General features: G+C 38.4%; 1 pseudogene; it reads left to right on the forward strand.

Moving 5' to 3' along the window:
• Positions 1–894: 894 nt before the first annotated feature.
• On the forward strand, positions 895–1,825 carry LOC110219837 (olfactory receptor 14A16-like; annotated as a pseudogene).
• The last annotated feature ends 6,709 nt before the right edge of the window (positions 1,826–8,534 follow it).

Genomic DNA, 8,534 nt, shown 5'->3' on the forward strand with positions numbered 1-8,534 from the left:
AAACATACCTGTTATTCTGGCCTTCTTATTTCTTTTAAGGATCTGACCTCAAAGACTCTTTGAAATAATAGCTAACCAGAATGCTAGGTTTCTCCATTTTGTGAATTGTTTCCATGGGCCAAGTCCATTTGCATTGAATGCTGGGTTTGGCTTGGAAGTGTGGAGTGCTGCTGTCCAAACACTGCTTCCTGGTGGACACTCCAAATCTTCAGCTTTGCTGCTGGGACTTGGGTCAGGAATGATTGACCTCTGCTATCCAATCCAATAAATTCAATCCAATAAATGTTTATTTAGTTTCCCTATTATGTGCCAGGCACTGTGCTAAGTACTGGGGATACAATTAATAAAAAGAAAGGCAGTTCTGCCCTCCAGGAACAAGAGAGAGAACACACAAATGTAGGCAGGAAATTGGGGGTGGAACAGGACAAGGGTTGTTCAGCATGGGGGGTGGGGAATCTTCTTCCATGGAGCTGAAACTGGGTGAGACAATAGATGCAAAGGGCAGCGGGCTGAGAGTCCACTTTCTGTCCTATATAAAGGAAGGCACTGGGAAGAGTTTGGTATGCTGCCCTCCTGTCCTGCATTCAGAGGGGAGAGAAGGTGAGGACAATTAAGAATTAGAATGGTGGTGAGATTAGAAGTGATAAGCTGATCCAGGGAGCAGCATCTTGTTCCATGTGGAGTTAAAACTAGGCAGGGTCACAGGTGCAAAGTAAGCTTGATGCCAGATAAACATAGGTAGGGAAAAGGACTGCAGAGGTAACCTAAAACATTCTCCCTTTCAGTGCTATGAGTTTAAAAAGAAGTCCCATGATATCCTTAGGCCCACAGAACTATACCTCAATGTCTCCCTGATCCCTTCCCAATTTTCCCTCTGTGTCCCTAGGAAGGCAAATGGCCAATCACACAGTCATCACCAACTTCTTCCTCATGAGCTTCTCTGACATCTGGGAGCTGCAAATCTTACATGCTGTACTGTTCTCCTTGATTTATCTGGCAGCCCTAATGGGGAATCTGCTTATTATCCTTGTCACTACCATCAGCCAGAGCCTTCACACTCCCATGTACTTCTTCCTAAGGCATTTGTCTTTCATAGACCTCTGCTACATCTCTGTCACAGTACCCAAGTCCATCCTCATTTCCTTGACCCACAGCAACTCCATCTCTATCCTGAATGTGCCGCTCAGGTATGTTTTGTGCTTTTGTTTGTCTGTGCTGAGCTGGCCCTACTGACAGTGATGTCCTATGACAGATATGCAGCCATTTGCCTCCCCCTGTACTATGAGACCCTCATGAGCAGAGGAGCCTGTGTGCAGATGGCAGCTGCTTCTTGGGTCAGTGGGAGTCTCTCAGGCATCATGCACACAGTCAGCACTTTCTCTGTACCCTTCTGTAAAGCCAATGTACTTGGCCAGTTCTTTTGTGAGATCCCTCATTTGCTCAGACTCTCCTGTTCACAGCCAAATTTTGCTGAAATTGGAACCACAGTTACAACTACAATTTTGGGTCTTGGCTGTTTTGTCTATATCATTATCTCCTATGTCTACATCTTTTCCACCGTTCAAAGGATACCATCCACAGAAGGCAGGTCCAAAGCATTCTTCACATGCCTGCCCACCTCATTGTGACCACTGTATTTTTCACAACTGCTTTTGTTGCTCATGTAAAACCTACCTCTGACACCCCTTCTGTGCTTGACCTGTTGGTGTCTGTGTTCTATGTTGTGGTGCCCCCCACCCTAAACCCTGCCATCTACGGTTTGAGGAACAAGGACATGAAGACAGCTCTGGCAAAGTTGGTGAGGCAGGAGCTTCCTTGTTTGTGACGTATTTGTTTATCACAATAATCTCCTTCCCAATCATATCTTTTTTTAAATTTTTCTTTTCAAATATGATGGTGTAGTAGAAAGACACCAATCTGATAGACTAGACATCTGAGCTTTTGGCCAAGTTCTGGTATTAACTCCCTGTGGTATATTGAATGTCACCTTTTTTCCTAGGTCTACCTCTATAGACAATGAAGGGGCTGGCACAATGGATTTTCTAGTTGTAACTTATTTTTTTTTGACAAATTCTCTAATCTCTTCTTCCTAGCCTGCTCCTTTCTTTTTTATTTTCCATTTATTTAGTTATATGTATTTTCCAGGACCAGTCACAAAAATACAGAGCTATGTCCAGGTATATGTATTAACAGATAAGCCAATAATGGGTGAAGCTACATAAGATCACTACCATATATTAATGGTTAAATAGTAAAGGAAATGAACATCTGTGACTCTGGAGACTTGTGTTTTCCATCTTTTTTTTCCTTTTTTAGTAGGAGTGACTGAGCCTGTTGAGGAAGCTTCCTAAACTAATGCAGATTGGCATCTACTCTGTAACTTACATAGTAGGCTAGGAAAACTGCTCTTTTTCCTCTATCCTACTAGCCAATCCAATCAAAGATCAAATTTTCCTGATTTTTTATGACTAACATGACCAATTAAGATGACCATTTGATTAAATTGAATTCAGGCAAAAAATCAACATCATTATGGACTTATTCATCTAAGTGTAGCTGGTCCAACATCAGCCCTGGAAAAATTGTAATAAAATTGATTTTGTTACAGGTTTTGGTTCAATTCTTCATTCTGTCCACATATGTTGCAAAACAATTAGAACAATGAGTTTTCCCTGATTTTGCGCTGCTGCTGCTCATATTACCAATTGATTCCACTGCAATTATATTAGCATTCACTCACTGAACCATTTTTCCCAGATTTTTTTTTATTTTCTCAGGTTAGGGGGAGGGAATGAGAATAGAGGACTTTGTGAGTCAACAGGCTGAATTATATGACATTTTGGAGGCCCAAATGTTGTGAAAGATAGCTCACCTTCTGCAGAGGGCATGAAAACCACTACCAGTATTTCCACTTTTATGATAAGCACTACCACCATTAGCATCATCACCAGTATCACCTCCACCACCACCGTTGGCATTAGCAACTACAAGTATATGTATACTCATACACACATATATCTACTTATTTATAAATAGTAAGCAATTCTGGGCAGCCAGAAGGATGGCTATATTTTGAGTGGTGCTAAGAAGGAAGCTGGGGGTTCTCCCAGTAAATGGGAGGGCAGAGGGCATTTCAGCCTTGGGGATAAACTTTTGCAAAAAAGCATGTTGGTGAAGGAGGGAACGACATTTATGGGGAAGAGAAAATTGGCTAATTTGATGGGATGCAGGTAATGGAAAGGAGAGCAACTTTATATCAGTTGGGTAAAGCAAGTTGAGTTCAAAATATCAATGCCTCTGAATGCCAAAAACAGGACTGCTGTTTTTTCCAAGAGGCAATGGGAAGTAACCATCATTATCCTAGCCCACCGTCATTGCCAATGTTATCACCAACATCAGCAGCTTCAGCATCCCCCTCAGCATCCCCACTGTTGCTATTCTCAGCACCACCATCAGCACCAGTATCAAATGTATCATCCCCCTCATGACTCACTGCCGTCATCTATGACACCACCAGCATCATGATTACCCATGGCAATAGGATACACATTTACATTCAAGTGTTCACTTATGTGCAAGGCTGAGAACATTGTAAGAATGCAATAGATAATAACCAATCTATCCATATTCTTTCTTATGTTCCTTTATTGTTTTTTCATATTCACTGCATTACTTTGGTGCAGTGACCAATAAATGAATGCATCAAAAAGCATATACTAAGCACTCACAAAAAGTCAGGCATGATAATAAACATCAACGATGCTGAAAGTGTGTGTGTGTGGAGGGGCGGGATAGGTAGTGCAGTGGATAAAACACTGGACCTGAGATCGGAAAGACTCATCTTTCTGTTGTGATATCATGACTGTAGTTCAATATAGTACTGGAACGTCAGCAATAAGAGAAGCAAAAGAAATTCAAAGTATTAGAATAGGCAAAAAAGAAACAAAGCTATCGCTCTTTGCAAGATGATATGATGATGTGCTTAGAGAATCCTAGAGAATCAAGTAAAAAACTATTTGAAATAATAAAGAACTTTAGCAAAGTTGCAGGCTATAAAATAAACCCACATAAATCATTGGTATTTCTACATATTACCAACAAAGCCCAACAGCAAGAGATCGAAAGAGAAATCCCATTTAAACTTACTGTAGCCATTATAAAATATTTAGAAGTCTACCTACTGAAACAAACCCAGGAACTATATGAACACAATTACAAAACATTTTCCACACAAATAAAATCAGATCTAAATAATTGGAAAAACATCAGTTACTCATGAGTAGGCCAAGCTAATATAATAAAAAATGATAATTTTACCTAAACTAATTTACTTATTCAGTGTCGTGCCAATCAAACTACCAAAAAATTATTTTATAGAGCTAGAAAAAATAACAAGATTCATTTGGAATAACAAAAGGTCCAGAATATGAAGGGAACTAATGAAAAGAAATGCAGAACAAAGTGACCTAGCTGGTCCAGATCTTAAATTATATTATAAAGTAGCAATCATCATAACTACTTGGTACTGGCTAAGAAATAGAGTAGTAGATCAGTGGAATAGGTTAGGTAGGCAAGACACAGTAGTCAATGACTATAGTAATCTATTATTTGACAAATCCAAAGACCCCAGATTCTGGGATAAGAACCCACTATTTGACAAAAACTGCTAGGAAAACTGGAAAAGAGTACAGCAGAAAGCAGGCATAGACCAAAATCTCACAACATATATTAAAATAAAGTTAAAATGGGTTCATGATTTAGATATAAAGGCTGATACTATAAGCAAAGTGTGAGAGCAAGGAATAGTTCACCTATCAGATTTATGGAGAACAGAATAATTCATGACCAAACAGGAGATAGAGAACATTATGAAATGCAAAATGGATAATTTTGATTACATTAAATTGAAAAGTTTTCACACAAACAGAGCCAATGCAACCAAGATTAGAAGGAAACTAGAAAATTGGGAAATAATGTTTTACAACCAGTGTCTCTGAGAAGGGCCTCATTTCTAAGTTGTGTAGAGAATTAAGTCAAAATTATAAGAATACAAGGCATCCTTCAATTGATAAGTGGTCAAAGGATGTGAGTAGGCAGTTTCCAGATGAAGAAATTAAAGCCATCTATAGTCATATGATAAAATGCTCTAAATCACTATTGATTAGAGAAATTCAAATCAAAACAACTCTGAGGTATCACATCACATCTGTCAGAGTGGTCAACATGAGAAAACAGGAAAATGATAAATGTGGGAGAAGATGTGGGAAAATTGGAACACTAATACATTGTTGGTGGAGTTGTGAAATGATCCAAACATTTTGGAGAGCAAGTTGGAACTATGCCCAAAGGGCTATAAAATATGCATATCCATTGACCCAGCAATAGCACTTCTAGGGCTATATTCCAAAGAAATCATAAAAATGGGAAAAAACATGTACAAAAATATTTATGGCAGCTCTTTTTATGGTGGCAAAGAATTGGAAATTGAGGTAATGCCCATCAATTGTGGAATGGCTGAACAAGTTGTGGTATATGAATGTAATGGAATACTATTGTGCTGTAAGAAATGATGAATAGGATGACTTCAGAAAAGTCTGGAAAGATTTGTATGGTCTGATTCTGAGGAAGTGAGCAGAACCAGGAGAATGTCATACACAGTAACAGCCTTATTGTTCGATGACTAACTTAGATAGACTTAGCTCTTCTCAGCAATGCAAGGGTCTGAGTCATCTCCAATGGCCTCATGATGGAAAATGCTATCCACACCCAAAGACAGAACTATGGAGAACTATTCATATTGGAGCATACTATTTGATATTTTTTTCTGTTTTGTTTTGTTTTCCCTTGCATGTGGTTCCTCCTATTGGTTCTAATTCTTTCTTACAACATCACCAATGTGAAAATATGTTTAATAGGAATGTATATGTATAGCTTATATCAGATTGCACACCATCTTGGGGTGGGAGGAGGAGATGGAGGGGGAGAAAAATTTAAAACTCAAAAGCTTAAGGAAGTGATTGTTGATAAATTAAAATAAAATTTTAAAAAAGAGATACCAGAGAACACAAAGGGAACAGGGTCAAACACACCACTTTCTTCTTGGTAGAAGGATAGGGAGTTGTGGGTTTCAAATTTTTTCTAATCTGTGAGAGGTCATTACTTTATTGGTAGGCTTCCTTAACTAGTTTTTCTCTTGTAAAGAAAGGCAAAAATGTGATGAGGGATTTTTTGGAACCGAATGTGATGTAAAAAGCAAAACATATTTCAAAATATTTTACACAGATTTATGAAGCTCTTTTTCCCACATGTCAGTGAAAGCCATAACCATAGCCACAGTATACGTGTATCAAGTGAGCTAAGAAGCCGGACACTCCTCAGGACACTTGGAACTCTCCTCTTCTGCCTCTTCAAGAATGCATGAAATAGGCTTATTATATTCTTTTGAGGGAACCTGAGAGATAATGAATCCTACAAGCATAGTATATATTCTCACACATGTACATTAATTAACATTTCTTGAACTCCATCCCAGTGCTTCTCAGAAGATTTTATTTGGCACTTTGTCTTTTGCCACACAGGCAATGATTTCTGACTGTCTGTATTTAGCTGAAGAGCAGGGACACTGTCTCCAAGGAGATGCAAGGAATATCTAGCAAAGATGAAATTGGCCTATAGGGCCATCCTATCAAACATGCTGTCCAAATTCATCTATAAATATAATGGGGGAAATTGAGGGAAAACATGCTTCCTAAGCAAGGATAACAGAATTGTGATGTCCAGATGCCAAGGAAAACTGTATAATTTTCTACCAGTCCAGCCTGAGCTGGAGAAATTCTGGAGGTCTTTTCCATGGCATAGGGATTCAGTAATAACATCTTTGAGCAGTTCAGATTGGAGAAGCTGACAGCAAGAAGACTTGTTGCTCTTTCAGGTAAGATACGATGAGTTTGAATGGAAAGCTTTTTCCCATTATCCTATTTTATTTGTTTTCTCCTCCTTCCCTCCCATCCTGTCCTCTTCCTCTCTCTCTTACTTCCTTTTTTCTTTTCTTTCTCTTCCTTTCTTTTTTCTTTTTATTTTCCTCCCTTTCTCATTCCCTTTTTTCTTTCTTCTCCTTTCTTCCATTTTTCCTTTATTTCTTCCACCTTCCTTCCTTCCTTCCTTCCTTCCTTCCTTCCTTCCTTCCTTCCTTTTCTTTCTTTCTTTCTTTCTTTCTTTCTTTCTTTCTTTCTTTCTTTCCCTCTTTCTTTCCCTCTTTCTTTGTTTCATAGCTAATATGGTCACTTGTTTTAAGTGACTATACATGTGTGTAATGGGTTTTATTTTTGTCACATTCTCAATGGGTGGGAGAGGAGGAGTAAAATGGTACAGAATTAAAAAATAAAAACAAAAATTTATATTTCATGTATATATGATCACATACATGAGTGTATGTATGTATGAGTAAAACATAACCAAAATGTACCTCCTATGTCAGGACCTGTTTGCTATTTCTTTAAAGATGCTATCATAAAGAACATCTGCCTACCAAACATCCCAAAGTCTTGGATCTTTAACTTGGAAACATTTATTTAGGAAAGTGGTGGACAGAAAAGAAAGGGGGATGTGGCATTAGGACAGTATGGCTCCTTAGATGCCGTTCCATATGAGACAAGAGATAGGCTGGGGGTGATAAGCCATTCATTTTGCTTGTCTGATGCTACTGAATGGAAAAAAAAAATTGAAATGATAAGATCACGAGAACTGGTGACCAACTATGGTGAAAATTAGATGAAGTGAGACTATTTAGAAAAGCAGAGAGAATAGCAGGCCAGATCAGAAGACTTCACCATCCTCCTGTCCCTGGCTAGGGGAAATACATTTTTGTATACATCTCCACCATTCACTTGCAATTTCGTCTTTCAGTCAGTTGGAGGGTGTGTGGAGGGCAATGGTAGGAGGAAAGATTATAGTCCCTCTCTCCATTGCCAGCAAAAGCAATGAACATGTTGGTAACCTTGTCATTTTAAATTTCTGACTTTCTTTTCTATGTTGTTTATGCTATTCATAAAGATGAGATGGCCATGGGAAAGGAATGCAAAGAGAGGATAAGATCACATCTCAAAGGACTTTAAAAATAAAAGATCATCATTTTCATTTCATGTTTCTGGTGTAGGTCAGATTATCTGTACTGATATATTTGCTCACAGATAATCAATACATTATAGAAAAAAGGAAGTCAATGTGACGTTACTGAGAATATTACTTTGCTTCCTTAAGCATCCACATTTTTCACAGATGGAATTCCCAGGTACAGTAATGTCCTTCACCACTGAAGGTCTGCAGCTCTCATATAATTCTTAGAGAACTTTTCCTTGAGAAATAATCTGACTTGCCAAAGGCCACACAGCCAGTACATGACAGAGGCTATGTCTTATACAGTAATGATAAAATTGGAATAATGTCTTCTACACACAATATGTCCTTAATAATCACTGATTGACAGATTGTTTAATTTTTCTTTGGCTCTCTAGGTCACTCACTGGAGTCTAAAA

This window comes from Phascolarctos cinereus, unplaced genomic scaffold (genome assembly GCF_003287225.1).
Source record: "Phascolarctos cinereus isolate Bilbo 61053 unplaced genomic scaffold, phaCin_HiC Scaffold_726;HRSCAF=1367, whole genome shotgun sequence".
In the NCBI taxonomy this organism is placed as follows: domain Eukaryota; kingdom Metazoa; phylum Chordata; class Mammalia; order Diprotodontia; family Phascolarctidae; genus Phascolarctos; species Phascolarctos cinereus.